General features: G+C 47.7%; 1 non-coding gene across 1 annotated transcript; it reads left to right on the forward strand.

Annotated features, from left to right (window-relative positions):
* The first annotated feature begins 12,449 nt into the window (after nt 1-12,449).
* Nucleotides 12,450-12,556, forward strand: LOC133833570 (small nucleolar RNA R71). The gene has a single exon (XR_009892943.1). It is a non-coding gene; the product is annotated as a small nucleolar RNA R71 (small nucleolar RNA).
* The last annotated feature ends 955 nt before the right edge of the window (nt 12,557-13,511 follow it).

Raw genomic sequence — 13,511 nt, forward strand, 5'->3', positions numbered from 1 at the left:
TGGGTGAATTCTACTATAAAATCTGCCAGCACCTGTCCATTGATGGAGGCCCTTGGGGTGTAGACAATATCAAACTGACTTAGCTCAATCGACCATTTCATTAGCCTCCCTGAGGTCTCTGGCTTATGTAAGACTTGTCTCAAAGGACTATCCGTTAAGACATCAATCGTATGCGCATGGAAGTAAGGCTTCAACTTCCTCGACGCCACTACTAGCGCATAGGCCAGTTTTTCGATCTCTGGATACCGGCTCTCTGCGTCCACCAGACGCTTGCTGATATAGTATACGGGCTGTTGTTGCTTCTTCTCTCCCTTAACTAAGACTGCGCTGATGGCATGCTCCGACACCGCCAAGTATAGGTACAGCTTCTCGCCCTTCTCTGGCTTTGCTAACAGGGGCGGCTTCCCCAGGTGCTCTTTCAACCTGACAAAGGCTTCCTCACATCTTTCATCCCAAGCGAACTTTTTGCTCCCTTTGAGGATGTCAAAGAATGGGAGGCACTTGTCGGTGGACCTTGAGATGAACCTGTTAAGGGCCGCCACCCTTCCTGTTAGGCATTGTACCTCCTTCTTATTCTTCGGCGGGCTCATTTCTATGAGTGCCTTTATCTTGTCGAGGTTGGCCTCGATTCCTCTGGAGTTGACCATGAAGCCCAAGAATTTTCCCGAGGATACCCCGAAGGTGCATTTGGCTGGGTTCAGTTTCATCCGATATTTCCTGAGCGTGTCAAACATCTCACCAAGGTCTTTGTTGAGCTCTGATACTACTTTGGTCTTCACTAGCATGTCATCCACATACACTTCCATATTCCTCCCTATCTGATTTGCGCCATTTTATTCACCAGCCTTTGATAGGTGGCTCCCGCGTTTTTGAGCCTGAAGGGCATCACCTTATAACAGTAGAGCCCTTTGTCTGTAATGAATGACGTGTGTTCCTCATCTGCAGGGTTCATTGGGATTTGGTTGTATCCCGAGTAGGCGTCCATAAAACTTAGTAACTCATGCCCCGCTGTTGCGTCTACTAACTGATCTATCCTGTGGAGTGGGAAGCTGTCCTTAGGACAAGCTTTATTCAAATTCGTGAAATCGACGCAAGTCCTCCACTTCCCGATTGGCTTCGGCACGAGTACTGGGTTTGATACCCACACAGGATAGAAAGACTCACGGATGAACCCGTTGGCCTTCAATTTGTCAACCGCTTCCTTTAACGCTGCGTACCTTGTTGGATCGAGCGCCCGCCTCTTCTGCCTGACGGGCCTTGCTCCTGGGGAGATGTTCAGGTGGTGGCACATTACGCTGGGGTCTATGCCCACCATGTCCTCATGACTCCATGCAAACACGTCCAGGTTATCCTTCAAAAATCTTATCAATTCTTCCTTCACACCACCTTGTAGGCTTCTCCCTATCTTCAATTTCCTTAAAGGCTCTTCCGTCACCGTAGCCTCCTCTACTTCTTCTACCGGTTCTGCTCTTGCCTCATCCACGACCCGAGGGTCCAGCTCCTGCGGACCCCCTGTGGGCATGCTTATCGCCTCGTGTACCACCATGGCCATCGGCTCACGTGGCTTTGCAGGCGTGCGGAGTGAGGTGTTGTAACACTCCCTTGCTTCCTTCTGTTCTCCTTTCATACTCGCGATCCCTCCTGGAGTCGGGAACTTGACAACTAAGTGATATATTGAAGTTATGGCTTTCAATTCTCTCAGGGAGGGCCTCCCTAATACCGCGTTGAAAGATGATGCGCAATCTACAACAACAAAGTTAGACATAATTGTGGTTTGGCGGGGCTGCTCCCCCATGGTAAGTGTCAACTCAATCATCCCAAGGGGTTGCACTGAATCCCCTGTGAATCCGTATAGCGACGACTGGCAAGGCTTTAGGTGACGAATGCCCAGTCCCATTTTTTCCAAAGCCGGGCGATATAGGATGTCCACTGAGCTCCCGTTGTCCACCAGGACTCGATGCACACGCATATTTGCCAACTGGACTGTCAGCACTAGCGGATCATTGTGGGGGAAGTGTACCCCCCGTGCATCTTCCTCAGTGAACGTTATTGAGTCGTTTTCCCCCTTGAAACTCTTCGGGGGTCGCTGTTCTAAACTCATGACGCAGGGGGGGGGGGGACTTCGCCGAGCCTCTCTTGCATATTTATCTCGTCCCTTCCGAGAATCTCCTCCAAATCCTGGGCCTCCAAAAATGGTGCGGACCTCCCCTTGTATCTCTGGGGCTCGCTCCTGTGCCTGGGGCGCTTTGGGCTCGTTTTCTGGCCTTTGCCTTTCTTTCTTGACATAACGGCCTAAGTGCCCCCGGCGGATGAGCTCCTCAATTTCCTCCTTCAAGTGGATACACTCTGCCGTGGTGTGTCCAATGTCTTTGTGGTATTGGCAGTATTTACTGGGGTCCCTCTTGGACTGATCCTTTCTCATTGGTGGGGGCTTCTTGAAGGGCACTCGATCTTCGTTGGTGACGTAAATATGCTCCCTGGTGTCAGTGAGGTTCGTATAGCAAGTATAGGCCGCTGGCCTATGATCACCCCCTCCTTTGGTTTTCCTCTGCTGGTCATCTCTCGACCCCTCATACGTCCTCTTCTTCTTAGCTATATTCGCCCCGTCGTTAATTGGGGGCTTTGCGTGGGACTCCTCCTTTCCGGCCTTCAGGTTTGCGTGGCCATCCTCCACACGGATGTACTTCTGTGCTCTTTCATAGAAGTCATCCAAGTCGGTGACTTCCCTCTTCAGCATGTTGTCCCACAACTTGCTCCCTGGGAGCACCCCAGCAGTAATGGCCATTTTTAACTCCCGGCGCGTCAGGCTCCCCACTTTTGCGGCCTCCATATTGAACCGATGAATGTAGCTTTTTAGGCTCTCCTTTTCCCCTTGCTTCACGTTGGCTAAGTTGGTGCCTGGCATCGAGTAGTCCCGCACGGCATGGTGCTGCTGGAGGAACTCATCAGAGAACTGCTGCCAGGACCTGATGGACCCCGGCCTTAGCCTTTTGAACCATTTGTAGGCGGGTCCTTTCAGAGTAACAGCGAAGCAATGGCACCTGGCACCACTTCCAATCCCCCTCAATTTCATGAGATCGTTAAACGCATCCAAGTGGTACTTTGGATCCGTGCTCCCTTCGTAAGGGGTCATGTTGGGCTCCTTAAAATTGGCAGGGAGCCGGATTGCCTGAATTTCTCGCACGAAGGGTGACTCATGGTCGAAGTCTTCCTCAAAGGCCTGGCCACCCGACGCGGTGACAATCTTGCTCCGCAAGCTCCGCATCTCTATGTCTAAGTCTTGCCTCCTTTTGCTGAGGGAGTCTCTTAGAGTGGACGGGCTAAGATCTGCCTTTCCCTTGCCTTCTCGAGGCGCCTCAGGGGGTGTGGTCCCTTTGCCTGCCCTTTTCCTGTTGATCTCCTCCCGCAAGTCTGGGGGCGTTCTTTTGGAGGTGACCTCATCCTCGCGTCGAGGGGCAGCGGTGGTTCTCGGCGTTGGCCTTTGGGCCTGCTTAGGCGGTTCGGGGTGATCACGTTGCTTCGTGCGGGGGGTGTTGCTAGTTGAGTGTCGGGTTCTTCCATCATCTACTGGCACAGTGGTCTCCACCCCACCCTTGCCTTTCTCCTTTCCCTTGGGCAAGGTTATGCTGGATTTACCCTGCAGTAGGCCGTTAAGGACCTCTTGCATGTTCTCCAAGGTAGTTTCTAACCTTTGGTTTTTAAGGTGGAGCTCACGTATCTCCTCTTCGTAAAATCGGGACTTTGAACTCGAGCTCATGGAGTGGACCCGGGGGTGTTTGTCCGGCCTATGGGTAGAAGGGCCCGGGTCTTGCCGGCCGGAGTTCGGTGCCCGCGGCGGTTTTGGAGGAGGGAACTCATCAGCATGCACCGGTGGTGCTCTGGGAGGACTCCCTCCAGGTGGAGCGGCCGGCGATGAGGCCACCCTGTCTCCTCCGTGAACCTCAGGGTCTTTCGGGGGCTCCACGTCCCTGGGTGGAGGAGCGTCCTTCATGGAGGCCTTCAGTTGGACTCCGCTCAGGTGAACCTCTACCTGCCGCGTCTCCCTCAGTCGTTTCGAGCGTCTTGGCATCTTCTTCTTGTCGGAAACAATGGTGGAACAGTAGCTTGAAACTAACATTCCCACAGACGGCGCCAAACTGTTGACGGTGAGAACTCGTCAACGAAGTTAAGTTGGAAAAATTATCAAATTGAAATCGCTAATTGGAAAGCTATGAAAACTTGAACAATGACTCAAGAACAATGGAATAACAACAATGGAGAATTCAGTATCTCATTCACACTAATGTCTCTGCTACAGTAAAATTTCCAACCCCTCTACAGGTGGCCTTGGAATTCAATTTATAGTAGGCTCTAACGGCCTTAGGTACATAGTGGTCCAGGGAACCAAACGGTACAAACGTACTGTACTAGGGGAGTGGCTTCAGAGGTTGTGGCTGTACATCCCGTACAGGAGCAGGTGTTAGGGGGATGTCTCCACTACTTGTCTGTACTCGTTCTTGAGGCGTGGTAGCAGGCGTGGTGGCGCAGGAGGTAGTGGTGTCGGCTCTGACCCATGGCCGTAGACGTACGGACCACGATCCTCGCTGGCACTGGCATCCGTACCTAGTACCCGGTCGTACAAATATGTCTCATTCGACTCGTTCTGGATCTACTAAGCATAGGGACTTTGAGGTCGTGAAAAAGGGGATCTTTGGTGTCCGTATTGGCCGTGGCGTTGAATAGGGGTCTTGGGCCCATGCGCATCAAGTCACGGTGTGTCGGCCTCCTGAGAAGATGGTGGGCTGGTGGACCTCCCGGGGCGCGCGCGCGTGGGACCTTGCGCGGCCTTGCGCATGGGGCGCCATTGGCGGCCTTGCAGCCTCCCTCGGCCCCGCGCATGGGCATGGTAGGAGTGGCCCAAGGGCCTCGCTGAATAGGGCGCCTCGCCCTATGATGGCCTCGCTGAACAAGGCACCTTGGCCCTATGGTGGCCTCGCTAAATAAGGCACCTCGCCCCTATGGTCTCGCGGATCAGGAGGGCCCCGCCCATTTGACGGTCTCGCGGATCAGGAGGGCCTCGCCATATGACGATCTCGCGGATTGGGAGGGCCTCGCCATAGGACGGTCTCGCGGATCAGGAGGGCCTCGCCACTTGGTGGCCTCGCGGAAGGCGACTCGGTGGCCTCGCGGAACAGCGTCCTCGCGAGACGGGTTGGTCTCGCGGATCGGGGGGCCTCGCCACTTGGTGGCCTCGCGGAACAGCGTCCTCGCGAGACGGGGTGGTCTCGCGGATCAGGGGGTCTCGCCCATCTGATGGCCATGCGAAATGGGGGGGGGGGGGAGTACGCCCAGGTGACTACCTTGCATTTCCCCTTGATGAGATTATGAGCATCAACATGGGTGTAACGTCAAGTAACCACGAAAGACCCTTTCCTAATTACTTGGGGGGCATATGTCCTGGATATAACTAGGTCGTCCTAAAAACATAGAAGTTAGTTCAAATTGATTGATCGATGTTTTTCTTAAAAAGCACGAGATATCGATAAAGGATTAACACGAACTAAGTTTTCAAATTAATGTCCTGGATTCAACCAGGTCTTAAAAACTTAGAAGTTAATTGAAATTGATTGATCGATGTTTTTCTTAAAAAACACGAGACATCGATAAAGGATTAACACGAACTAAATTTTCAAATTAATGTCCTGGATTCAACCAGGTCCTAAAACTTAGAAGTTAGTTCAAATTGGTTGATCGATGTTTTTCTTAAAAAGCACAAGATATCGATAAAGGATTACAACAAACTAAGTTTTCAAATTAATGTCCTGGATTCAACCAGGTCCTAAAACTTAGAAGTTAGTTCAAATTGGTTGACCAATGTTTTTCTTAAAAAGCACGGGATATCAATAAAGGATTAACACGAACTAGGTTTTTAAATTAATGTCCTGGATACAACCAGGACTTAAGTCTTAGAAGTTGGTTCAAGTTGATTAACATGTTTTTTCCTAGAAAAGCATAAGATGTCAATCACAACACCAACAGAAACTAAGTTATCACCAAATGCATAGAAAAGAAATAACCATAAGGTCGGGGCAAAAATATGTAAATAAATTGAAATAAAGTTGGGGATACCAATTGTTTCGAGGATAAAAACCTCATAATGAAGAATTACAAACAAAAAAAAAAGTAAAGTAAAATGATAAAAGAAAAGGAGAAAAATCCTAAGCCCTGCCAGGCCGCTCTGATGAAGTCACCCCCTCGCCATCCTTCTCGGTGGCAGTGGAAGTCTCCCCGGTCTTGGAGGGCGCCTCTTGTTGGAGGTGAGCTTTGAACTTCTCCAAGAAGGACTCTCACACGTCCGGCCCCAAGAAGGAGAAGTCACCATCCAGGTTGAAGACCCAGCAGTGGTACAACATGGCCTCCATGGAGGAGCTGGAAGCTACCCTCTCCGCCGCCAGAGCAGCCTTGGCCTCCTTGACCTCGACTTTTGCGGCGTCTAGTGCGGCCCGGGCAGCCTTGGCCTCCTCGAGCTCGATCTTCGCAGCGTCTAGGGCAACCTTAGTGGCCTCGGCCTCCTGCCGCTTTGTCCGAGATGCCTCCAGCTCAGTTTGCGCAGCAACCGAAGCGGCCTGCGCGACCCTCTCATTTTATCGGGCAGTTTCCAGGGCCGCCTTGGCATCCCTTTCCTGTTGTTGAGCAGACGCAAGGGCGGCTTAAGCAGCCTGGTGCTCGCCCCTAATCTCCTCGATCCTGGCCCTGGACCGAGATATGCTCCGGTGGAGGGCCAAAGCCGCCTGCAAGACCAAAAGATAATAAGGCAAGTGCCTTAGAAAAAAAAAATAATACAAACAAACAGGGAGAACCATTGGTAAGGCCAACTTACCGTGAGGGTCATCCCCAATGAAGACTCCATCACGTTCTCGGGGCTCCTTGTCTCGATCTCCTGCAAGTCCCTCGAGGTGGCATTGTAGCAGTGGTCCACCATGTAAGTCGCGGTTTCGTAGAACGTCCCCCTGAAGGCATCGGGGACTTTCTCTAAGGCTTGGGGGTTGACCGAGATGCGCACACCGGAGGTTGGAGCTCACAAGGTCCGAGTGGGCACCTACTGTTCCCGAGTGGAGATAGGAGGTCGCAAGGCAGGTGGAGCCATCATCCTCTCCATTGCAGGGGGGTGGAGGCACTTTCTTTAGAGCAGCAGGGGCTTGGTTTTTCCCCTTGGCAGGAGACTTGGAGGTAGTCTCGATAGCTTTCTTCGCCATCCGGAGCATCTTCACCATGGGCCCGGAAGACCCGGAGGAAGGGTTTCCTCCAGGGAACATAGCTCGAAGATCATTGCCCCTGGGCTGCGACATCTCCTCGTCTGAAACAAAGACAGCAAAGCATTAATATATATGTAAAAATATTTGTGCAAAACAAGAAAGAAAGCAGAGCTTAAGTATGTATTGAGAGGAGTCCTACCCTCCGAGCTAGAGGAGGAATCTAGCCTCGGGACTGGACTCTTCTACGTAATGCCTAAGACCTGGAGCTACTACACCCTCCAGGAGGGAGGGCCATGATTTAAGATTGGCCTCGTACTCCTTGAAAAAGGCCGACCTAAAGGCCAAGGTATTATCTACTACTATAGTACCCCTAGGGCGGCTCATGTCATACCACAGCACGAGCTGGTCCACGCATTGGAGTAAGGTGACATCGCGGTCTGGGTCATTTTGGTGGTGATGAACGGGTTGGCTGGGGTTAAACCTAGCAAGCCATAGGTCTGCAATGGCCCTATCTAAGTCCCTAAATAAATAAGGGTTGCCTTGGCCGGAGGGGCCGGCTGCTCCCCCGGACTTGGTCCTCTCGGCATTGGCTTCCTGGGCGACCTCCAGAGCCCGCTTCCGGCGCACGAGGGGCACCTTGTCCTCCTCATCCTCATCCTCATCCACGGCCTCCTCCTTGGGGATGGGCTCCATCTCACGAGCAGCGGGGATGGTCCGCGGTCTCCTCAAGGCCAGAGTCTGGCTCGGGGAAATTAACTTACACGCCAGCATCGTCTTGTCAGACACGAGCTGGCGGTAATCTTTTTTGCTTGGGGGGAGCCCCGCCAAGGTTTCATATTGACCCCCAAAGGTCACTGACTTGGCCGTCCTCGTGAAGATAGCTGCATGATAGTTTCTAAGTCAGGAACTTATAAAAAGAGGCTAATCAGCAACCAACTTACGAGCTGAAGATAGAAGGAACTTACGAGGAAAGTTGAAGTAATGGTATTCGCAGTTGCGAAACCCCTTTGACATGAAGAATTGATCCTTAAAGTCATTGCGGTGGCTGGGCAGCTCGATGACCGCAGACGAATTGGGAAAGCTGGTCAGGTAGTAGAACCCGTCACCTCGCCCCCGTTGCTCCGGGCTGGCTTTGAGGCAAAAAAAGTATAGGATGTTCACCGGCGTGGGGACCTCCCATTCCTGCTTCAGGAATAAATATTTCAACCCCGCTAACAGACGGTAGGAGTTAGGGGGGAGCTGGAAGCGAGCCAGCTTCACGTAATTTAAAAAATCCGTGAAGTACTGGTCCAGCGGTGTAACGACCCAAATTCACTAATAAGGCTTAAGGGCCTTGATTAGTGTGCCAGGAGGGCATTACTGGAATAATTGCGATTTAATGAGTTATTATATGTTTAATGATGCTTATATGATAATTGATTATATTATGTGGTAATATGATATGTGATATATGCGAGAACCACATTATGATGTGGATAAATCTGCAGCCGGCGACTCGAGGCGATCCTTGGGCTAGATAGCGGGAAAATTCATAATGGGGTATTTATAATTAACTTTGGGCAAGTCAGGGGTATTTTAGGTATCAGGTAGTGATTTAGACTATCGGGTGATGAAAATGAATAATTGGAGATATATTTGAGGTTAGGGTGTCTAGGCGGGAATATTGGGGGATTTTACCATTTCGGCCTCGGGGACTGTTCCGGTACCCCGAGCCTCGGGATTAACTTAATGGATAAGTTAGACTTAAGGAAACCAAGGAGAGAAAAACACAGAAAACTTAAGGGAGAAGCAAGTTGGAATTCTGAGATTTGTAGAGTGGATTTGGGAGTCTAGCTTAGGGGTTTAATCAAGGAACTGGAGCAAGATTTAAGGTAAGCATCTAACTCTGTTTTCTGTGGTTGAATTATGAGTTTTAGCTGGGTTTTGGTTAAGTGCTGAAGCAAGTTTAGTTGTGATGTTCTAAGGCAGAATTAAGAAGGGAACTTGGGGACCTAGCTTGGCCACAACTTGGTGAAGTGATTCTACAGAAAAGGTGAGTTCTAACTCCAAGTTTAGAGGTTCTAGATTGTGTTTGAGTGGCTGGTTTGGGTGTTTGTAGCACTTGGGTTTCAGAAATGGAAAGGAGAGGATTAGAGTGTGATAGACTGTGTTTTCTTGGGAATTATGTTGCTTAGATCATGTAAAAGAAGTTGGGAGTTAATTGGTTTTAAGTTGGGGGCTTTGGGATATCTTAAGGTGAGGTTTAGAGATTGAAAATAGTGGTTTTTTCTGGGTTCGAAGGGTCGGGCCGCGGCATGGTTCTTGGTGAGCCGCGGCCCTTCAGGGTTGTTGCATGCTGAGGAAGGAGGGCGGGCCGCGGCATGGTCCAAGCAATGTCGTGGCCCTTACCTATTTTTGTGCCTTGGATGGCTCTGTTTGGGGGCCATGCCGCGGCATGGGTGGCCTATGCCGCGGCGCTTAAGGGATTTTGAGATTTTAAGATTTTAGGCTTGGGAATTTAACCTAGGGTGCTCGGGGTTGAGTCTTTTACCATATTTGGTGAAGTTCAATGTTCCGAGTACTAGAACTTGGCTTGGAAGCTTATTTAAGGTTTTTAATGGTGTCTTTCTCCATGGTTATGACTAGGGGTTAAGCTGGGGCTTGAGGATCGGATCGCGCTCAAGGAGTATCGCCCGTAACTAACTCATCTGAAAGCTAAAGGTAAGAAAACTGCACTTGGTTGATTATATGAGACGGGACTAAGGGATCCCTATTGTAAAAGCTTGAAAGGATGGTATTATGCCATGCAAGCCATTTAGTGAACCAACGGCCTAAGGGTGCCAAGGGTCTCACTAGCGCACAGGGCGCGGCTCGGCCACTGGTAGCCGAGGAAAGCTTATTATGCACTGAGCTTGGTTTAAGCGGGCCAGAGTCAGTGGGTTAAACAGAGGGCGCGGCCTAAGTCGTCGGCCCTGATTATTATGTGATATGAGCAGTATATGTGGTAGAATGTATCTTGTATTGGATTGTATATGCTGATTATCTGTTGTGGACTATCTAGTGAGTATACATGCATATTGAGCTACTTTTCTGTTATTATTGTTTGAGTTATCTGTGATGCTTCCTTGCTGGGCCTTGGCTAACGGGTGCTACGGGGTGCAAGTAAAGGCAAGGGCAAGTTAGATCAGCCCTGACTGGAGAGCTCGGCGAGCGGAATGTACATAGCCAGGTGCTCGGCCGCCACGGTTGAGGTCTAGGCAAGGACATGGAACCTAAAGACTGTCTGTTTTGTCTTAGTATGGCTAGTGGATACTTATGTACTTTTGGAAGTCTGTAAACTTATTTTAACTTTGTGTTTATGGGATCCCTTGTTTATTACAGTTTAAATATATGAAATGAGTCTTTTGAGACCGAAACCTTTTTAACCATAGATCTTACATGTCTAGTGACACGTTTTCAAATCAATGACTTGACTAGCGAGTCCTGCACCTTTATAAGTACACAGTGTAGCGGTCTTGGCTATCCAGGGCGTTACAAGCGGAAGGAAGGCCCCAGCCTTGAGATGTCCATCGCTCCAGGCGGCGTATTCCTCTTCGAGCGGCGCGCAGCTCCGCTCGCCCTCAAGGGGAGGTCGGGCGTCCAGGGCACCCCTCCCTCTCTCAATATTATGGGAAAGCATAATTTTATTAACTTTCCCTTGGGTGGTGACCTTCGAGGCGATCCTCTCAGCCTCAAAAAAGGCGTCGGGCCCCACCTCGACCTCCTTCTCCACGGTGGGACCAAAGTTGGGGATCGAGGAGTCTGGGACCAAAGTTGGGGATCGGGGAGTCTGCTGCCAGTACTCTTCTTGGGTGCGCTCTTCTTGGGTCCTATCTGGTCGCCTAATGAACAAAGAAGAAAGTTTAGAAAAGGAGACCTAAGCATAAGAAAGAATCTAGGGCGAAGGGTTTCCTTTAGATGGGCTGAGTTAATCTATTGATTAGACCACACTTCATTGTCAGGTTTTAGGAATTAATCATGAATGTCACAGAAGTGACATGATGTGTAAGAAGGTCACAGGATGACCCCCTTTGCCAACACCCAGGTGCCCTCTCCCTATAAATATGGAGACCCTGGGAGTTGCAAAGGGTTGGCTTCTAATTTGTAAAGAAATACCCTGTAAGGAATATCAGAGATATATCAATAATATTGGCTGGTGGACTAGAAGGATTTTGACCTTTGAACCACCTAAAAAATTATTCAAGTTATAATTTTCCTTGGAGATCATTCATCTATTACGGTTCATTATTTAGCACTAATCCATCTCCTTATTCATATAATTATATGTTGCAGAAAACCGCGTCAACAAGAGTCATTGGCATTAGAACTAGAAGGCTGACTCTTTTCTTTTTCTTTTTCAATCTCGGGTATGTAATCAGGTTTGACAATGTTCTTTCCGGACCTAAGAGTTGAAATTGATTTGACTTCTCCATTATGACTAGAATTTCCTATCTCATATTGACCTTTTGGATTAGGGATAGGTTGACTAGGGAATGTTCCTTTTTCTCTATCAGCTAAAGTAGTAGCGAGTTGTCCTACTTGTGTCTCGAGTTTGGTAATTGATTGAGATTGATTTTGTAGGATATGTGGAGTGGATTGCATAAATTGTTGTAAAGTATCTTCTAAGGAAGGTTTCCTTTGAGGATATGGTTGATTTTGTGGGGCATGAGTTTGGTTTTACGTGTTGTATTGATGTCCTTGATTCATTTGAGGTTGGTTTTGTCTCCATGAAAATTTTGGATGGTTTCTCCAATTTGGATTGTAGGTGTTTGGTTTCCCATAAGCATGAAGAGAATTGGCCTCCTCATAAAATGATTCTTGGTAGGAAGGACATGATTGGGCATTATGGCAAGGACTAGAACATATAGAACAAACTTCTTTTCTTGGTTGTATTGGAGAATTTATGGTTTGGCTTATGACTAAAGCTTCTACTTTTCTCTCTAATTTGTCTAAGAATGTTCTTAAGTCTAATTCCTCTTTTACTTCATACCTTCCTCCTCTTTTTGGTGAATTAGTTGACCTAGACCTAGGATCAAAATAATTCCATTGTTGTGAATTGACAGATAAATCTTCAAGAGCGTCCCAAGCCTCTTGTCCTTGAAATTTTAAAAAAATTCTAATATGCATAGATTGAATCATTTGACGATTAGAGGGGGTCAAACCATCATAAAATATTTTACAAGTCTCCAATTTTCAAAACCATGATGAGGAAATTTTAATAATAAATCTTTGAATCTTTCCCAACATTCATAAAACTCTTCATTATCTTTTTGAAAAAACACGTAGATTTCTCTCCTTAGACTATCAGTTTTAGACATAGGAAAAAATTTCAGCAAGAATTTATTATAAAGTTGATCCCATGTAGTCATAGACCCCGTGGGAAGGGAGTTTAACCAAGCTTTATATTTGTCTTTTAATGAGAAAGGGAACAATCTTAGTTTGACCAACTCATCAGAAAATTTTTGAAATTTAAATGTTGAGCAAATTTCTAAGAAATCTTTGACATGCATGTCAGGATCCTCTCTATCTAACCCATAAAAAGATGGCAACAATTGAATGATTGATGGTTTAAGATCAAAATGGGTAGTAGAAGTGGATGGAAGAACAATACATGAAGGAGCATTAGATGAAATAGGTGCAAAATATTCAAGCAAAGTTTTTTCAGGCACAACATTTTCATCAACACGATTAGCAATTGGTTCCATGATGCTCAAATTTTTACTAACACTTTCAATTTCATACAAAGATAAGCGTCTTTTTACTAATCGATTTTTAGAGTTACATTCCCTATGATGCATACAATTTTCACAAACAAGGCAACAAGGATAATCTCAAACAAACAATTTTCTGATGTGGAAGATCAGTAAAAACCGCAACCACTGAGCATACTTAGAATTTTTAGAGATTTCACAACAATATAATTTTTATGGTTTACTTGTCTCCAGGCCTATTTGATTCCACTTACTCACACACTACTAACAACTCACAGAGGTTAATTAGTAGAGGCGGATTGGGAATTTTGTTCAAATTTCCTTTAAGCGAAAATTGCTTATGGTGAAAGGACAAGATTTAGGTTTCTTTTTTTTTCAAGTAATTTTTTTCACAATTACACTAAAATATGATAAAAGACAAAGAAAATAAGGTAAAATTAAATAAGACTATCGAAAATTAGGTAAGAGTAGGGAGGCATAGCAGGCCATCAACCATAACAAAAATAAGGTAAAAATTAGGAGGCACAAGTGCCATCATCTAAAACAT

Source organism: Humulus lupulus, chromosome 4, assembly GCF_963169125.1.
Source record: "Humulus lupulus chromosome 4, drHumLupu1.1, whole genome shotgun sequence".
Lineage (NCBI taxonomy): Eukaryota > Viridiplantae > Streptophyta > Magnoliopsida > Rosales > Cannabaceae > Humulus > Humulus lupulus.